This window comes from Pinus tabuliformis, chromosome 4_2 (genome assembly GCF_031772625.1).
Source record: "Pinus tabuliformis cultivar Carrire ecotype Pingquan chromosome 4_2, CPIR1, whole genome shotgun sequence".
NCBI classification, from domain to species: Eukaryota; Viridiplantae; Streptophyta; class Pinopsida; order Pinales; family Pinaceae; genus Pinus; species Pinus tabuliformis.
Genome location: NC_142304.1, coordinates 4,748,203 through 4,769,256, shown reverse-complemented (window position 1 = coordinate 4,769,256; position 21,054 = coordinate 4,748,203). Strand labels below are relative to the sequence as shown.

At 36.1% G+C, this 21,054-nt stretch overlaps 1 pseudogene; it reads right to left on the bottom strand.

The window, feature by feature from the left end:
* LOC149168109 (pre-mRNA-splicing factor cwc22 pseudogene) overlaps window positions 1–20,310 on the bottom strand; it is a 40,277-nt pseudogene extending 19,967 nt beyond the window's left edge.
* Window positions 20,311–21,054: the final 744 nt, after the last annotated feature.

Sequence of the window (21,054 nt, the reverse complement as noted above, 5' to 3'; positions counted from 1 at the left end):
TCTAGGTAAGGTTACTAAACCTTACCCTCCCCTTTGGGCATCATTAGGTTTTGGAGGACATCGAAAATATTTTGGGCAAATTTAAAAGAATAAACTAGGACAAAACATCAAAAGACATCTTTATTTTTGCCAAGATATGTGTTGAGTTTGATGTTAGTAAGACTAAACATGAAAATATTTGGTGGACATAGGTTCTCGACTATGAGAACAGGACTTTTAGATGTCGACATTGTTTCCAAACTGGTCACTTACAAAATACATGGCACCAAAAAAGAAAAAGAGGCAAGGCCCAAAACAACCGGTATGGTGGTTCCCAAACAACACAGAAGATGGAGAAGAACTCAAGGAAGAACATCTAAACACAAAATCACAGTCTCAAGTGAATGGGACAAACCTAGGTCAACGGAAGACACCTAAAGGGGATCAAAATAAAAGATGATCATCATAGTTCTAGAAAAAAATAGAGGATTGCCCGCTGAAAAATATTTAGGAGGCATAAAAAGTCCTCATGGGCTTGACAACTCAGACTCAGACAAAGATGTTCCTTCACAGGCTGATGGAAATAAAATGGAAATAATAAGTGTAACAACTACCCCCAACCAAAGAGTTTGGTGTAAGGTGGATAGAAAGGAAGGGAAAAAGGGGAATTAAGTGATTTTTATCACACTTAACACACTAAATTTTTTTGTACTGTGTTTTTTTATATTATCTTTTTATAGTGGACATGAGTTGCAAGGCTAGTTATGTACTGTGTTTTTTATGTTATCTTTTTATAGTGGACACGTGTCGCAACGCTAGTTTCGATAAAATGCCTTTTTATAGTGCACACCAGTTGCAAAGCTAGTTTTGATAAAATGCCTTTGGGCATCTGCAGAATGTAATTTTGCCCCTGTTTCGTGGGTTGAATAAAACTATTTTTTCCTCGGAAAAAGAAGAAGATAGGTTTAAATCTAAATAAAAATGTAATTGGATAACGCAAAGCATAAATATATAACCACAAAATTGTGATTGAAACACCATAAGTTTGAAACAAAGACAATGGGAAAAGATTGTTATCAAATTTCATGGAAAATGATTGTTATCAGAAGTATGTTTTTTTGATACAATTTTTGGTGAAATTATTATTTTTTGTTATTTGAAATTAAATTTTGAATGTATAAATAGATTCAAAATTTTGAAACACCTTTGGTGCATTGATTTTACAACTCAATTACACCATTTCAACAACTTTTAGGAAGATTTCAAGAAAAAACATCAGAAATATGTCAGGGTGGGCAAAAACAATGTTGTATTTCAGTGCATATTTGTAATCACTGAACATTTTTTGCAATTACTTTGCATTCACTTTCCAATCACAATTTAGTACTAAAAATTTAAAACTCTAAGACAAGTTTGGGGATTTTATCTTTCACTTTACAATATCATGGACAAGGTCATAATTTTGCATTACTACTATATATCAACATATATCCATTACACACCTGCAAGAATAAAACATTTCTCTACAATAACTTTTTTCACAATTTGCTATTGAAATTTAAAGCCTTAAACAATTTTTTTGGTATTTTATCTTCACTTCACTAAAATAGGTATAAGACCTTAACTATATACCCGCCTAGATCCATCTTAACTATGGATCTACCAAGAACCAAGAGGGATCAAATCTCTTTTCACTTTAAAATAGATTTGTATCTCAAGAGGTTTGATCCTCTTTTTGCTTGGTAGATCCAGAATTAAGATGTATCTAGGCTAGTTTTAAAAATAATATGATTTATAGGTTTTATTTCATGTCTCAAATATACTTAAGTATTAGTGTTTTGTTTGCTAAATATTATTTTTACAAATTTATATAAATAATAATATCTTAATAGTAGTCCATGGGATCTTAGATAGACATTGATTCGGTGCTTTGTTAAGGCACTCCTTGATGTGAAGTCACTCGTTCAATTCCCTACCCGATAGGGGTGATATATTGAACACGATGAAGATGTAGTCCTGCTAAGCTCACAAAAAATAATAATAATATCTTAATAGTAATTATGTTAAAAAATTTGAAATATATATATATATATATATATATATATATATATATATATATATATTAAATTGTTAATTTTAAATTGTTGAAATTTAAACTTGTAAATTAATAAAATTTAATTATTATCTTAAGCTTAATTTAACATTGCTAAATAATAGACTAAATGATTTTTTGTCTGAAACTTTTGGATATGAACTTTGTGCAAGTTTTCTTGTCTGAAGTTTGTGGTGGACACTCCACCAATCTTCAGGGACTAGAAAGAAAATAGTTGGTAAGGGTGAGAATTGATCAACCTTATAAAAAATGAGAGCACTAAGATTGAAATAACCGTCAAAATATGAATGGTCAAAAGATAAAGAATGGTTAAAGAAAATACAAAAGTGGTTAAAAATAACGAAAATTAGTTGAATGTTAATATAGAAAAGTAAATTTTATTATATTTTATAAATAAGATTTAGATGCAAAGCCTTGTCGTGACTATCTTCAAAAATGGGGACGAAAACGTTCCCTCTGACTATAGGACCATTATGATTAGCCACATCCTAGCCAAGCTTTATGGGCTCATTTTGGAAAATAAGCTTAGCCTTGGCTTGAGAACCAGGGTAAAAGAGCTAAAGGGCAAGCTAGTTTTAAGATGCATCACTCGATCGTCGACCACCTTGTCACCCTTAGGATCATCGCAGAGGAATGTCACAATAATAAAACCAATCTCTTTTGTTGTTTTGTGGACTTTAGAAAAGCTTTTGACACTATCCCCTAAGATAAGCTTTGGGACAGGCTTGAAGAGATCATGGCTCCTCTTGAACTGAGGATTGCTATGATCCGCCTCTACGAGACTGTCATTTCCAAGCTTAAGACCAACGATGGGCAGTCTAAAGATATTAAATGTAATATCGGGGGTTAAGAAAGGTCACCCCCTTCCCCTACCCTTTTTGGTATTTACATCGATAAGCTAGAGGAGTGTCTGGAAAATGTAGGCTACAAAGGCACTACGCTCTCTGGTATTATCATTACTCTTCTCCTTTATGCTGATGATATCGTTCTTCTCACAAGAAGTCACGATGACCTAGACAAGCAGCTTAAGACTCTTCATATCTACTGTTCCAAGATGGGTATGACAGTTAATATCGACAAGACTAAAGTCATGATCATTAAATCCAAAAAGATCACCCATGGTAGTTTCATCTCTAATAACCATTGTCTTGAGTAGGTTTCTTCTTATAACTATTTGGGTATTGACTTTCCTCATAAGATCAATTGGAATTATAGCATTGAGAAAACAATTATTGGAGCATGGAAAGCTTATTATGAGTTTGAAAACAATTGTAAGTCAACCGATATTTACATTTGGAGTAAAAAAAGGTTCCTCTTTGAGACTCTCGTCACCCCTATTATCTTATTACATGGATGTGAAGTTTGTAGGAATTTACATGGTAAGTTCCTCAGATACAACAGTGAAAGACACCGCTCACAAACAAATCATAGATCAATACACCAGTATTCTTGACGTGGTTAAAACCCTCAAAGAGGGAAACAGTCCACGGCCCGAGCCAACACAACCACTTCAAGAAATTTATTAATAAAAGGGAGAAAATTTACATAAGCTTCTCTCATGAACGGTCACCTTACAAATGACCCTCCATGCTCTTTAAATAGAGATCATGGACCAATCAGGTGTTAAGCCATGGATCAAGTGTCGATAATAATGAGGAGAGAATGAACCGTTGGATCACTTCATGTCTAGAACATATCGTGTCCGTCAAATTGTAAGTTACAAAAAACACATAGTAAGAAACACACTTTACCTAACTCTATACTAGACCAAGTTATAATTAACTATTTCCTTTATGTTGGAATATCCTAACATCCCCCCTTAAGACAAACTTGGGATAGGATTGAAGGATGTACAAATATGACACAATAGGAGAAGGAAGGAGGCATTAGAGCCTATCCCCCCTTAGTGAAAACTTCATGTACTCCAACCATAATCGAAGTTTAGTAAACTTCACCTTTGTGAGAGCCTTTGTAAAGATGTCTGCGACTTGATCATCGGTTGAACAATATTGCACTTCAAGAACATGGTCATGAATTAGCTTTCTGATGAAGTGCATGTGTAGTTCAATGTGTTTTCTGCGCTGATGTTGGAATGGATCTTTGCATAGTTGAATTGTACTTTGATTATCACACCAAAGTGTAGTTGGATGCTGCTGCTGAAAGCCAAACTCTGACAGGATCTGATGAAGCCATAGTGCTTCCTTACTAGCTTCTACGACGCCACGATACTCTGCTTCTACTGAAGAAAGAGAAATGGCACTTTTTTTCTTGCAAGCCCATGTAATAGGTACTTTCGATCATCAGGGTCACCAGTCCAATCAGAATCAGTGAAACCAACCAATAGAGGAGATGATTCTGCACTATAATGAATCCCAAACTGAACTGTATCTCGAACATAATGAAGTATTCTTTTAGCTACTTTCCAATGAATTTCATGTGAGTTTTTCATAAATCGAGCAATAAGGCCAACAAAAAAGGAAAGGTCAGGACGAATATGGGTCAGATACAAAAGATTTCCTACATGTTGACGGTATAAGGTAGCATCAAATTCAGGGGAAGTACAAGTGACCCAAAATTTGGCTCCAGACTAAAAGGGAGAAGGGCCTACCTTACATTCTTAGAAGATCATGTAGAAGGGGCTGTGAAAATGACATAGAAGATCACATGCATACTTGGACTGGGAAAGGGAAATACTTTCCTTGGTTTGCAAGACTTGAAGACCAAGAAAATAATGAAAGTGTCCTAAGTCTATCATTTCAAACTTCTTTTTAAGGCTGGATTTCACATGGTTTAAGGTTGGGATCACTACCAGCAAGGATAAGATCATCAACATAAAGAACAAGAATGATAAGATACTTACCCACTTTCTTGGTGTAGACAATATCGTCAGAATGACACCTAGAAAAGCCAGTATCTAAAATAAAGCTATCCATTTTGGAATACCAAGCCCCTCGGGCTTGCTTGAGACCATAAAGGGATTTCTTAAGCTGACATACAAGGTTGGAGTCTGTTTGTATAAATCCAAGAGGTTGTTCCATATAGATATTTTCATGCAAGTCCCCATGCAAGAAGGTAGATTTAACATCCATTTGATGGACTTCCCATTTGAAAGAGGCAGCAAGGGAAGGAACAAGGTGGATAGAGTTCATTTTGGCAACAGGGAAGAAGGTTTTAGTATAGTCAATGCCTTCAACTTGTGAAAAACCCTTAGCAACAAGACGAGATTTATGTTTATCAACTTTTCCATATGGTCCAAACTTGGTTCTATAAGCCCATTTACATCTAACAAGTCTTCATCCCTTTGGAAGAGGAACAAGATCCCATGTATCATTTTCCAATAATGAACGATATTCTTCATTCATAGCTACATCCCAATCTAGATTGCCTGAAGCTTTTACAAAGGTGTCAGGATCAAAATTCGCTGAAGATTGAGCCAGTAAAGAAGAGGTTCTATCGAACTGAGAATGTGTACATCGTTGATATATAGGATCGCTTGCAAGAGCACCTGCTACATCCCAAGTAGCACAGACCCATTTTGGAAGCTTAGGAGATGAAGGAGGATCCTGAGAAGGTGGGGGAGGATTGTCATCCTCGCTGTCATCTAAAGAAGAAATATTTTCAGAAGTAGAAGGGATAGAGAGAGGTGGGACATTTGCCGAACTAGGCTCGTAGGCCAATATATTGTCTAGACTCGAAAAATCGACAAATTAAAGATGAAAACTGTGGAATATCCGAATTTAGTTTCTCAAAAACAACACCACAGAAATCTACAAACCATTAAACTTTAAATCTCTTCTAATGACAACATTATTGGACTTCAGTGGGATAAGTCTATATCCTTTGACATCTTCAGAATATCCAACAAAAATACATTTTTCACTCTTAGGTTCTAAAGCTTTATGTTTCTCATCTGGAATATGGGCCCATGCTTCACTTCCAAAAACACGAAAGTGACTTACATCTAGTTTAATTGAGATCCATGCTTCTTCTTGAGTGATATTCTTTAAAACCTTAGTAGGAGTGTGATTTACTATGTAATTTTCACAGTTAATTGCTTCTGTCAAAAAATTAAGACTAATTCCTTTATATTGAAGCATACAATTAATCATTTCCTTTAAGGTGCGATTATTCCTTTCAGCTACACCATTTTGTTGTGGAGTATATGGAACAGTTTGTTGCATTTGAATTCGATGCTTAGTGCAGAAGTTGATGAATTTGTTGTTGACATATTCTCTGCCATTATCAGATCTTAGCTTAAGAATTTGATGTCCATACTGTTTCTCAACAAAGGCCTTAAAGTCCAAGAACATGTTAAATACTTCACTCTTGAGTTTTAAGAAGTATACCAAGTGCGTTTAGAGAATTCATCAATGAAAGTTAAGAAATACTTGTAGCTAGAGAATGAAACAATTGGAAGTGGACCACATAAATCACTATGCACAAGTTGTAAAGGGGCTGAGGCGTGCCAAGAGGCACGCTTTTCAAAACTATCCTGATGATGTTTTTTGAGTACACATCTGGAACAAACACCATCTCTGCAAGATACCATAGGAAGATCTGTCACCATATTTTATTTACATAGATTTTGAAGGGAGCGATAGTTTAAGTGACCAAATTGCTCATGCCAAAGTTTGCTCACTTCATCATTATGAGCAACAAATACTGAGGGAAGAGTTCATGACCCAAAGTTGTTACCTTGTAGAATCATCAGCAATGCTAGTAGCTAAAATCTGTTTAGGATCTCTTAGGTCCTTATTTACAACATTGTGAGGTGAAAATTCAACGATTTTACATTCACCTGAATGAGTTATATAATATATAGATAGAAGGTTGCATGATAAGGTTGGAACACATAATACATCATTAAATTGACCATTGTCTAGATGAACAGTTCTAGTTCCTACAACACTAAGAGATATATCATCACCAAAATATATATTTTTTGTATTACAATCATTTAAAGAAGAAAACATGGCTTTGTTTTTGGCCATGTGATAAGAAGCTCTAGAATCAATGGGCCACTCATGAGAATGAGAAGAAGAAGATACATTTAGTGCATAACTAGACTGAGATGCTTGACAACCACATGCAGAAAGTGCTATTCCCAAAGATGAAGTTGAAGTTGAAGAGTGCTCCAAATGGATGTTATGCTTCGTCATTGTTGCTACCAAGGCTTCCATATTCTTGAAGCATTTGGATTCTAAGTGGCCATCTCAATTACAAAAGTTTCAATGTCTATCAGTCTTCTTCACTTTGTTTTTATTTTCCTTATCATTTTGTTGAATTGATTTTTCATTTTGAGACTGAAATTGCTTAGGACCTTTCTTTTTAGGATACTGCTTCTAGGATTCTTTGAGTTTGGTTGTTGTTGGGTGGCTAAGGATTTCTTAGAAGAATTCCCAAGATTTAGAAGACCAAGATGTAAGAGTTTTTCTTGTTCTATTATTAAAGAATCACAAAATGCATCAAAAGAGGGGGACTTGTAGTCTTGTCCTTGAGAAATAAATGCTTCTCTAGTAGAATGGAAGGTGGAAAAAAACACAGAGTAGACTGGTCCCAACTTAGTAAGAATGGAATAGCTAAGGCCACCCTCTTCTTTCTTAACCTTAACACCTTCCAAGAGAAGTCTAAGGGTCTTGAACTTGGAAAAAATCTTCAAGGGAAGAGAAATTATTCGGGTCCAACGTAAGAAACTCATTTTCAAGTTGATGGGCTCTAATTTCATTTTTAATTCTGAAAGCTTTAGTGAGCTGTTTCATTGCTTTATTAGGGGTATCAAGTTCTGCAATATGAAATCTAAGGTTTGGAGAAATAGAAATCCCTAACAACCCATGTGCTTGATCTTACCTATTTTCCCATTTTGTTGCTTTATCTCCATCTTTAGGTTTAGTTTCTTGGCCTGAGGCTATTCTCTAAAAACCTTTACTTCTAAGTAAATCCACAATGCAGGACACCATTGGAAGTAGTTGGTGCTGTCAAGAATAACTTAGCATGGACTTTCCATTTTAACAGAAAATGAAGCTATAAATACTAAAACTAAGTGTTCCAATTGAAATATCTCAAAAAATTAGGCCGATTAAAAAAAACAGGTCTGAAAACGGCTCCCGGATGAAGAAGTTATGGCTTTTTGAAGAAAAGTTGTTGAGGATGACGATGAAGTGCGTGAATGTGCAGAAGTGAATGATAATATTATATTTAAAAAAAAATCCTCCCCCTTTCCAAGCTTAATCTAATTAGCTCACTTAAAAAAAAGATTTTATGTGACCCACTTTTATAAATAAGTGAAAGTCACTTTTACAATGGTACTTTATGAGCTACCCACTAAATTGTAACTTAAATAAAAGATAAAGAGACTTTAGAATTATAAGTGACTCACTATTTATAATGGGTGAGAGTACAATGATGTGTGGTTTGATGGTAAATCTACTTAGGCGAAGCTCAGGGGACTGCAGTTCAAATCTCATTGAGTACACTGACCTGCTGTGGTGGCGGCTCGAGAATCAAATTCCCCACCCCCGCCTTGGCGGCACAAGAGTCATAGGATCTTAGTATATCCGACTTGCAGGTAGTTGGATGTACTCTTGGTGTTATGATGGCAGCTACGAGGATTGATCCTGGGTCTTCCATAGATTAGGACTGGCAGTTACCAATTCACCATGTGGTTGAAAAATAAATAAAAAAATAATGGGTGAGCACACTTTTACATAAAGTAACTTTAAAACATAAGTTATATGTGCTTTTTGAAAAAGTAACTCAACAAAAAGAAAGACTTGAACCCAAGACCTCTATTCTCATAAAGCAAATTTGGACCAAGTGAGCTAGTTTAAAAGGTTAGTAAGTTTTGGAAAAGAGGAAGGTTTTTTTTTTTTGGCTGAAGCTTTGGGGTGTGTGCTTACTTGAAAAAGCTCTTTTTGCCTCCAGATTTTATAAATGACATAGCTAGGGCTACCAGAAACCTTTTCATGTGAAACGAAAGGGTTTCCTCAATGGAACAGATGCTCCTAACACAATAGAGCAGTCCTCTAGGCCCGAAAGTAGTCAGAAACAATAGATCTAGGAAATGACAGTTGGATGCAGTTGTACCAGCTTCGGATTTGGATCACCAACGGATGCGGCCCTCAAATAGCTCTGATACCATGTAGGAATTTAGAGGGTAAGTTCCTCAGATAGAACACCAAAGGACACTGCTCACAAACAGATCATAGATCAATACATCGATATCCTTGACGTGGTTAAGACCCTCAAAGAGGGAAACAATCCACGACATCAGCCAACGTGGCCACTTCAATTAATTGATTAACAAAAGGAAGAAAATTTACATAAGCTTATCTCATAAATGGTCACCTTACAAATGACCCTCCATCCTATTTAAATAGAGATCATGGACCAATCAGGTGTTAAGCCATGGATCAAGTGTCGGTAATACCAAGGAGAGAATGAACCGCTAGATCACTTCATGTCTAGAACATATCATGACCATCAAATTGTAAGTTACAAAAGTACACAATAAAGAAACACACTTTACCTAACTCTATACTAGACCAAGTTATACTTAACTATTTCCTATGTGTCAGAATATCTTAACAAAGCTTGGGGTTGTAGTATATCTAAGGAGTCGTGATCCATAACCTGTAACCTCAAGATCAAGGGAAATACTCCCTATCGTATTCTCTTGATTGAAGCTGGCATGTCCCCCATTGAAAGTGCGACCATGTCTAGATATCTCACGTATAAGAAGAAGCTTCACAATATGGAATCCAAGAGGCTCCCATAAATTGCTTCTAACTTAGTCAAAACCCCCACCTACGTGTTAAGCGCGGGTGGCATCAGGATGCTCAGCTTGCTAATGGGAAAACCAAAGATATTGAAGGCTACCAAGCTGAGATCTTTAAATTAAACCGTAAAAAGATTAGAAATTTTATTGAAAAATTAAGTCAAATTTTAAAAGGTGAAATTATTATGATTATAAGATACATGTATATTTTTTTTCATTTTATTTAATTATTATACAATTTTAAAGATAGGGAGTTGATAAGAGTTTTATTTATATATTTAAAAATAAATAAATAAATATTATAGTTGTATAAGTTTACTTATTTAAGGGTTAAATGTGATATGGTTAATTATTAATAGAAAAATTTATTATGGTTTGATATTATCATATTTTTATTTATAATATTATAATATAGTTTAAAATTAAATATATATATATAGATATATATAATTTTTATTAGTTTATAATTTTTTATATAAATAAAATAATTATATATATATATATATATGAATTTTTATTATTTTATATTTTTTTATATAAATAAAATAATTTTAGTTATTTATTATTATTATATAATTATTTACCTGGAATTTTAATATTTGTATATCTAAATAAAATATTCAAGCTATTATTATTGACAAATTATGAAAAACGATGAAAAACGATTTATGAATATATTTATTAATATTATTAAAACCTAAATTAAAGGGGAATCAAAGAGGGGTTTATTTTATGATAAAATTAATAAATTTGTTTATAATTAATCTAAAATTTATATAAGATGATTATAATATGGTTAATTGTAGCTTAAATAATTTTTGGACTTATGTGATATTATATTGATCTATATTAAAATGGTAAATGAATGATATATATATATATATATATATATATATATATATATATATATATATATATATCTTTTTGAAATAAACGATGAAAGAGGGGTGAGGATGGGTGGTTAAGAAGCAAGGTAATGGATTGTAGACTTCTAGGAGTTGCTAAACTTATAGCCATTTCCCCTATTGAAATTTCTAAGCTTAATATTGTGATTTCTTGATGTTTAAAATGCACTTTGAATGCATAAATTCCTTTGAAAAACTCAAGAGACATTTGATCTTTGCAAATTAAACAACTTCAGACCTATGATTTTTAAAAATTTGTTATGGATTTTGAATAAAATTGACCCGAAAAAAATTTCAACCATTTCATTTATTAACCTTCATAAAAAATGTCATAACCTTTAATTATTAATCCATTTATAAATTATAGTGTTTAATTCTTTATTTATTTATTTATAATTTTTGAATTTTGCTTATAAATTTAGATGGACATTTTGATATATATTATTTACTATAATGATGGTTAAAGTGTTTAATGGCTCTCTCTTATACATTTATTAAAACATTAGTATATACAATTATATTTTATATTAATTATTTTAATGGACCACACGCATAATTTCTATAATAAATTTGTTACTATGTTAAATTTTGAGGGTGAAATTCAACTACGCTATATTAATATTAGTTATTTTTTATTAATCCTAATTGATTTTAAAAATATTCTTAAATTATTCCCCAATGGGGGTGATGAACATCGAGGTCTGACGCGTGTGTGATGAGAGTGTACATTCGGCGGATGGGAAGGAGGACATATTCTCTATCCTCCCATTACATATGGTGTACGATGATTTTAATAGTGCTACGTGTGAAGTCTCAGTCTCATTCATTTTCTTCGAGTTTGGGTGATGGATAGGTAAGCCGTTTTATGGCTCTTCTTAGGGTTCATGAATGTTATATTGTTGTGGTAGTATGGTGGCTAGCTGCTTGTGGTTCGAGCTATGTTAGTCAATTTGGTTTCTTAGTCCCTAGGTTAATATGGGAGAGGTGGAAGTTTCACCATTGTCACCTTCTCCACCGTGAATGGTTCACAAAAGTGTTAAGCACTTCCCCCACAATCTAGTGTCTCTCCTCTGCCAGTGGCTTAAGTGAATTTTTCATGGAAATTTGGTCGATTCTAGTGCCTAATCCCGTGTTTCTTGCTAAATTTCTCCCTAAGTGTTCTTTGTGTTTGGGAAGGTGTCTAAGTTTCTTGTCCGTTGAGTATCTTTTGGGTGTTTCTCTTTCTGTGGTTTCTCCCTAGATTCCTGAGACTCACCACTGGGTGAGAAACAATTGGGTTTGGTGGTGGAAGGGCAGTCTGGAGATAATTGTTATTGCTGGTAATTGGCTCGGGTTCATATCTTGTGGGTTTTTATTCAGGTGTCAAGTACTTTGTCTGCGGCTCTATTCCCTGGTGCTTCCCTTGGTAGAGGAGAAGCAAAGGTCTCATTCTAGTTGGCGTGTTTCTTATTCATGGTTTTTCTTGTAACTCTTTGGATTGGAGAAAGGTGTTCATCAACCCTGTGGAGTAAACATCTGTTGCATAAGTTGGGGTTGTCTTTGGCCCTATTGTAGTTTTGGGCTTGTTGGTTGGTTTTGCTGCTCGTTGTTGAGGTGTATCACTGGGCCCTCACCATGAGATTCGTGCCATGTAACTCTCTCTCCCAGCCCAAGCGGAGGGGAGTTTCGTCCATTCAGGAAGGATGTAGCACATAGGCAAAGGTGTCACTGGAGGGTCGCATGCTGAGCATCCAAAGTGGTGTGGTCGAGCTGCTGGATTGTGGTGGCAGAGGTGGTGTAAGAGCAGGGTGGGGTGATCATGAAGTTAGTGATGGCAAGAAAGGTAGAGGGGCACATGAGGAGGGACAAGGTGTGTGGGGTTAGAATTGTCGATCGGGGCATGCTAGTGTTGTTGGTTGACAAATTCCCTCCGATGTCTGTCGTGATTTTCTTCAGTATGCTTTGGATCACCTAGAATTTTATAATAGGGCCAGAAAGGAAGAGCATAAGGCTGTCATTGCTATGCTATATCAACTGGATTACTTTCAATGCCATGTTTGAGAAAGGATTGTGGTGGTGTGGCAGAGTCAAAATATGCTAACTAAAAAGGTGGAGAAGCTAAAAATATAGTTGGCTCACTTCGAGTAGCATGTGCAGTGTAGGGATTGGGCCAGAAAATACAACTTCAATCACTTCTTATGATTGAGCATGATCACAAGTGTTCTCACAGTTCTACTTGTCTTTTGGTGATTTTGGCCTATGAAGCTTTGGACTGTTCCTTTAGTTTTTCTATTGTTTCTTTGTCATATGGTTTTAGCATTAGTTGACAAACCCGGTTGGGGTGAGACTACTTTCATTTTGCTATTTATGTAATTTTCTTTTGATGAATGAATAGAACCTTGATTTACATATATATATATATATATATATATAGATATATATATATATTGATTTTGGCCTCTATATATATATATATATATATATATATAGAGGCCATCAATATATATATATATATATATATATATATATATATATATATATATATATATATATATATATATATTGATTTTGGCCTATGAAGCTTTGGACTGTTCCTTTAGTTTTGCTATTGTTTCTTTGTCATATGGTTTTAGCATTAGTTGACAAACCCGGTTGGGGTGAGACTACTTTCATTTTGCTAATTATGTAATTTTCTTTTAAATTTCTACTAATTAAATATTATATATAAATATCACTTGAGTCTGTAATTTACTAAACCATTTATTCTTGGTTATTTGAATTTATTGTGTTAAAGTATCTTTTGAGAAAAGTGTTATCACCCATGGTTTGGTTATAGATAAGGTTTTTGTATTTTATATTTAATCTATTAGGTTTTGGTCATTGTTTTGTTAGAACCAATGGTTTTTTATCTAGATTTATGAAGGAATGAAATGAAATACAGTTATAAATAGACACACAAAGATATAGCAAAAACATAAGTTCAATTCATTAATAACAAAAGTACTGAAAATTATTTACATGCATAATTGAAATAAACTAGCTCAAGCGATGGTAACTTATCTCTGAGAAGAGATGTGGCAACTACATGCCTTTTGAACTATGTTATAATGAGGCTCGAATACCTGTTTATTATTTATAAATAATGGAAATCCATATACATCCAAAAACCTAACCCTAGGAGATGAAACACCAAAAGTATGTGGGCCCCGTTGGGGTAAATTGGTACATCAACTTTTTGGGGTAGTAACTTTGGCATACGATCTTCATTCGATGCGTATGATACCTTGTTAGAAAAATATATTTAAGGACTACGAATTTCAATTGAAAACCCCCTACCACTAGGAATAATTTTCTCGTTTTCGAAAAAAAATGTCTCTTAGGGCCTCAAAACGGCTCCATAACTTCAAGACCTGAAAAAAGTGCCAAAAATAGTAAATTTTTCTACAATTAAGGAAACTGAAAGAAACAATGGTGGGGGTCTAGGTGAAACAAGCGGTTGGCCACCAATATCCACCTAGATCAGTCCTTTCCCCTTAGGAAGCAATGGTCCCCATTGCATTAACAACGTCGATGAGATGGTAAACCTCTGTTGAACTTTGTCCTTGGTGAGCCACTTGCCTTAGTGTAGGAGTTGGCCAGCTTTGACAACCTGATATAGTTGGATCTTTCTGCTGGAAAGTGTTCTTGATTTGCATGTCCATTATCTGATAAGTTGTGGCATGTTCTATGCAATTTGGGTTTAGCTTTGTTGGTGCGATTTGTTCTGCAATATCTAATGTGTCCAGTAATGGTGGAAAATATGGTTGAAGGTGGTCCACATTGAACACTGGGTTCAGACCAAGGAATGAGGGAATAATGAGCTTAAATGCATTGTCTCCCATCACCTTGGTGATGGTGTAAGGCACATATCGTAGTGTTCTGAGCTTTCGATGGGCTCCAGTAAGACGTTATTTCTACAAATGCAACCAAACTTTGTCGCCCAACTGAAACTTGTGTGGCACCCGATGTCGATCATGTTGTTGCTTGTACTTGACATTTGACTTATCAAAGATGCCATGCACCGAGTTTCTTTATCAGCCTCAGACTGTACATGTGTGGATTTTGTCTCTGTAGTCACATGAGGCATGGAAACATCAATCAGACACTATCGCAATCTGATGTAATGGTCTGCGGGATTCCAAAATGTACCCATACTCATTCAAAGAAGAGTTTGGAGGTGTCATCTGTTGTGATACTCTTCTAGCTAGCCACCAATATAACCATCTTACAAAAATATGTCCACGAACACAAATACACAATCATTACAATTCTTGGTAGAAGTGAGGCTCGATAGATAGGTCGTGGAGATAGATTCCCAGGTTCCTTGCTTCTGATGGTTGGCTTGGAAATGGAACAAGAAATGCATGATCTAATATATTTTCCAATGTCTTGTCAGAGTTTTGGCCAATAAAAATACTTCTGTAGGATGACCACAATTTTCTCCACACCAAAGTGTCTCACAACTCGACTATAGTGTGCCACATAAATCAACTTGGCACGCTCACTTGAAGGAACACAAAGGTGGCCTAGGTAGGATAATAATGCATCTTGGAGGTGGAAATATGGAACTTGCTTGCCATCCACTAGCATCTAGTATGTGGTGGTGAACTCTAGATCATTTTTGTACTATTGTGGCCATCCATAGGACTCGTGGCCATAAGAGTTGAGAACAATAGTCAATGCTGCAATTGGGGGCCAACTAAGGCAATCTGCAACTTGATTAGTGGTGACCTTCTTGTAGTTAATTTTCAAGTGGAATTGTTGTAGGTATTTACACCACTTCTAATGTCAATCATTCTGCAATTTCCATTGTGTATGGATAAACTGAAAAGGTCAGTGATCTGTGTGGATGTCCATCTCGTTCCCCTGAATGTAATGTTTCCATTGTCGCCATGCCTACACGATGGAATACATCTATTTATCATAGGTGAAGTATTTCCAAATTGTATTGAAAAGTGTCTCATTGTGATAGGCCACTGGATTCCCCTGTTGGGTGAGAATTGCATTGATAGCATAGTCAGAGGCGTCTATCTCAATTTGAAATGGTTGTTGTAGGTCTATCAATGTGAGTACAGGTGCAAAGCAGTGATGATGCTTTAGCTAAATGAACGCTTATTGGGACTCAAACCAGAAAAAAAAATCTTCCACTCTGCCTTTGGTAACCTAAATCAGAGGGCAAGTGATATGGGAGAATCCCAACATGAACCTATGATAAAAACTTGCAAGACCCAAAAAGTTGAGAAGCTCTATTAGAGTGGTTAGGGCTAGCCAATCCCAAATGACTTGGATCTTAGACAGATCCACATGGACGCCTTTATCATCAATGATGTAGTCCAGATATGAGACCTATATCATGCCAAATGTGCATTTATCCAAGTTGGCACATAGTTTGAGCTGCCACAGGGTTTGAAGGACCTGCTGAATGTGTTGTAGGTACTATTCCTAATGCTTACTGAAGATGAATATGTCATCCATATATACAGCCACAAACGAGTTAGTGAAGGGCTGAAATATGTCATCCATCAACCTCATGAAAGTCGCAAGGGCATTTTTCAACCCGAAAGGCATGACCAACCACTCGAAAATGCCCTCCTTGGATTTGAAGGTGACATTCTATACATTTGTGGGTTCTATTGGCATGTGGTGATAGCCAAAATTCAAATCGATCTTGCTGAAATACTTTCCCCCCTTGAGTTGGTCAAAAAGGTCATAAATCCATGGGATTGGATATCTGGTCCTGATAGTGATTTTATTCAGTGCCCGATAATCAATGCAGAGCCTCCAAGTTCCATCTTTCTTCTGTACAAGTACAATCAGACTCCCACAAGGTGAGGAACTCAGTAGGATGTTCCCTTTTTGCAACAAATCCTAGATCTACTGTTTGATTTCTTCATTTTCTAGAATGGAGTGACGGTATATTGACCCATTCGATAGATGTGCTCCTGGAGTTAGATCGATCGAATGCTTGACTTGACAGTGGAAAGTTACCCCTGTGGGAGAGGAGAATATATCCCCATATTCTTCCACAACCTTATCCACTTTCTTCTGCTATGTGGGGGAACCCTTTCATAGGGGCCATGGATGTGGCCACTATCTTCCCCTTTCCTTGAGAGCGAATAAAAAAAATTGAAAAATTCCCTGTCTACAAGATAATCTTACTGGATTTCTTAGTAGAGATCAAAGATATGGCTGTAGGTAGATCTACCTCTGTTATCCTTTATAACTTATTGCCCAAAGTAATAATAATAGTGTGAGGCCTGGACTCATACACAACATGATGCTTCCACAAGTATGATTTTCCTAATAACACATCACATAAAGGAGAAACATCACACAATACCTCATCCATGAAGGGTTTGATGCTGTAGGGAAGCCACCCGATGGTGTACGACTGTAGGTATGGTGTGGTTGGTAGGCCCAACCACTTCAGTACCTCCACTGAAATGAGGTTATTTTGGCTCCTGTTGTCGACAATGAGTTGTTGCGCAGAACTGACAATGAGTGGAAGAGACGCTCCCCCTATGGATATTTAGGTTCAATCTTCTGTACCTTGTTGGTGACAATGGTGGCACTGGGTTCTGTGTCAATAACTTTCTTCCCCTTGTCATTCTCCTTTTCAAGTTTTGGCTCAGAATAGGAACATGCATCGGACTCTAAAGCTTTCAGCTTAGGTACTAATGACTGCTTGGCGCAACACTCATTTGTGTTGTGAGTGGGGCTCTTGTGGAACTCACACCACTTTCCTGTGTCCTTTTTCATCCTCATGGTGCCATTATTTTCTTATGGCTTCAATGGGTTGTCCTAGGTCTCTCCACCTTGGCTCTGTGCTTTGTTCTACGGTTTTGGGTTGCTCTTTCCCTATTTCTGATTTGTAGATCCAAAGTTGTGCTTCTTTTGTTTAAATTTTTGTTCAATCTTGGCAGCATATCGATATACTTCTCCAAGCAAGGAGATGTCCAAGAGCTCCATTTATTCCTGAATGTATTTGTGTTGATAGTCATGGTACTTGAGCACCAGATATCACTTAGAGTCATTGATACCCAACTTTGTCTGTAGATTATGAAAAATATTTGTGAGCTGATGCACATCTTGGTCCCTCTGTTGCCATTGTTTGGTCCACTATATGTACTTGTCCTCATATCTCCCCATAGGGTAATTCTGTTCCTTGACAGCGTCTCAGAAAGGGTTCCATGAGGGGGCGGACGTAAATAGAGAGAGTTCCTCAACCCTTTTCTCACAGTAAGTTTCTCACTTTTCCTTGACATGGGGGGTAGCCTTAAGAAGTGAAAAAGTAATCTTCTACATATTTGAGAAACTATGGATCGAAAAATAACCTTCTAATAGATTCAACCATTTATCTATAACATCTGCATCTATTTTACCTTCGAATATAGGGATATCGAAGTTCACTTCTATCTTGAAGGGGGCATTACCTCCAAAGTGACTGTTGGATGAAGATGAGTCACTGGTGGGCATCCACTGAAGGATTTGATCAAAGTTGTCCATCATCTTGTTCCTTTGCCACTCGAGGGATTCTTCAAGTAGTAGTTTGATTGGATATAACTCTCCCTCATCTTTCTTTTTTTTTGCCATAGGAGGTTGTCGGTGTCGGTAGTGATGGTCATGCAAAGGCTCAGCCAGTTCAAGTCCCAACTCCTTACATGTCGACCTTGTTGGGGACTTGCACAGAAAAACGGAGAAAGAGAAGACCATTATAATACCACTGATCCATATTTATAAAGAAACAAATTGAAATACCATTATAAACAGACACACATATATATAGCAAAAACAAAACTTCAATTCATTAATAACAAAGTACTGAAAACTCTTTACATGTAGAATGTGATGGTAGATTATCTTTGAGAAGAGATGTGGTGGCTACATGTCTTATGAACTGTGTTACAATGAAGCTCAAATGCCTATTTATTATTGATAAATAATGGAAAACCCTAAACATCCAAAAACCTAACCCTAGGAGTTGAAGTGGCAAAAGTCGGTGGGCCCTGTTAGGGTAAATTGGTACATTAACTTCACGGGGTCATAACTTTGACATATGATATTCATTTGACACGCGTGATATGTCATTAGAAATATCTATTCAAGGACTAGAAATTTCAGCTGCAAACCCCCATTGCAAATTACAAGTTTTCTCGTTTTCCAAAAAACGTCGTTTAGGACCTCAAATTGGCTCCAGAAGTTCACGACCCAAAAAACTGTCAAAAATAGTAAATTGTGCTACAATCAAGAAAACTAAAAGAAACAATGGTGGGGTCAAAGTCGAATAGGCGGGTGGCCACTACCTTTATATTTATCCAACTTATTAATTTTTGTTTGTTAAATTTTCTTTTATAAATTAAGATGACCAAGATACGTCATTGTTAGGTGAAATTATTTGACGTTAGTTTGCATTTTACATTTTCCATTTATATATGTTTTAATTTGAATAATTATTAAAACGTATGAAGCCAACATTTCAATTAATTATATATTTTTGTTTTTTTCCCCACATTTGAATTTTGTAATAAACTTTCTTACATTACGCCTATGGGTATAGAGCGCCTATCAATGCAATTATTATTGAACATAGTTTTTCCTGTTTAGTCGATATAATTCACAACTTGTTATAGATTAGATGTATAACAATTATTATTATTATCATCATCCAATGTTGATGTCAAGGCCAAGCCAGACACCAAATTTGTGTATGAGACCTCGTTGTTTGTGGGACAAGGGAGCCACCTCCGTGCAATGATTTCACTGTTAAGTCTACGAAGGCATACATACTCTACCCTTATGATTTTGAACCTGTGACCCCAATTATGATATATACCAATAATGCTAAAGAAAAAATTAAGACCCATTACCTATATTAACCCTCCATAATATAATAATCATAATATAATAATAAAATAAATCATATAACTATATTAATCCTTAATATAATATATAAATCATACTATTGTGTATTAATCACATAGAATGTAAAGAGAAACCACATTGGTGGTAGGAAACGAGGCTCCCTTGAAGCCTTCTTCGTTACTTGAAACCTCAACCCCATCACCTATTTTAAATGGCAATAATGCACTGTATTCTTGTGGCTCTTCATGATGAGTCACGCAGTACGGTACTTCAAATTTGTTGACACCTAATCTTCATGATTGGGAATTTTATGTAACTAAATAAATTGGGAAGGTGAACAGTCATCGGGAGATGAACTGAACAATCACTCCCTATTGTATATAAAAATGGGTTACCTATGGAATAATACACCAATCAGTTTTTCTGCCTTTGGAGAGTTACTGCCTGGCTTGACATGGTATCAGAGCCAGCTCCTTGTTTACCCTTTATGTCTTTGTAACTCTTTCTATAATTCTATCTGCCTACCTACGTTCTGTCTCTGCGTTGTTCCTGACACTCAGAATCCAAAATCGTTCCATATTCCTGCGCCACTGGGCACTGTCCATTAACGCATCTGTATCCCTGCGCCACTGGGCTCTGTCCATTAATTCATCTGTCATCTTAACGCATCTGTATTAACGCATCTGTAGTTTTCTCATCCGAATAGACTTTTTTTTACAAGACTCCGTTCGGCACGCATTCGTGGGTTTGGTCTCTCAGCTAGCCAAACACTTCTGCTCAGGTTCTTATTCTCCAGTTTGCTGCTGTTCTGCACCATGGCAGGCTGATGATAATAGCTTGTTGCAATTATTCAGCGAACATGGAAAGGTTTTGGAAGCAAGAGTTGTATATGATAAAAAAAACTGGGCGGTCACGAGGCTTTGGATTTGTTACATACTCATCAGAAAGTGAATGATGCCATTGCTGCCCTCGATGGAACTGAACTGGGGAGGCAGGGCGGCGAGGTGCTTCGGTTGTTCATTGTGATATAGACCGAGGAAAGTCTCCGGGCCAAATTTCGCAGAAATTGCAAGCTCGAAAGAGCAGATCTTCACTTTGTAGACCATCTGGTGCGAGGTGCTTCGGTCGTTCATTGTGATATAGACCGAGGAAAGTCTCCGGGCCAAATTTCGCAGAAATTGCAAGCTCGAAAGAGCAGATCTTCGCTTTGTAGACCATCTGGCGCCGTCTGTGGGAAGCCCTTGAGAGTGAACATTGTTGAGGACAGATCTAGACGAGGATTTTGAGATCTTGTACTCTTATTGGGCAGCAATGACATGGTATGGTAACAAAACTGCGTCTTGGTAGTCCACGTGAATGTCCGTGGATACGTGTTGAGTTCGAATGGTATTGCGCAGTTTATA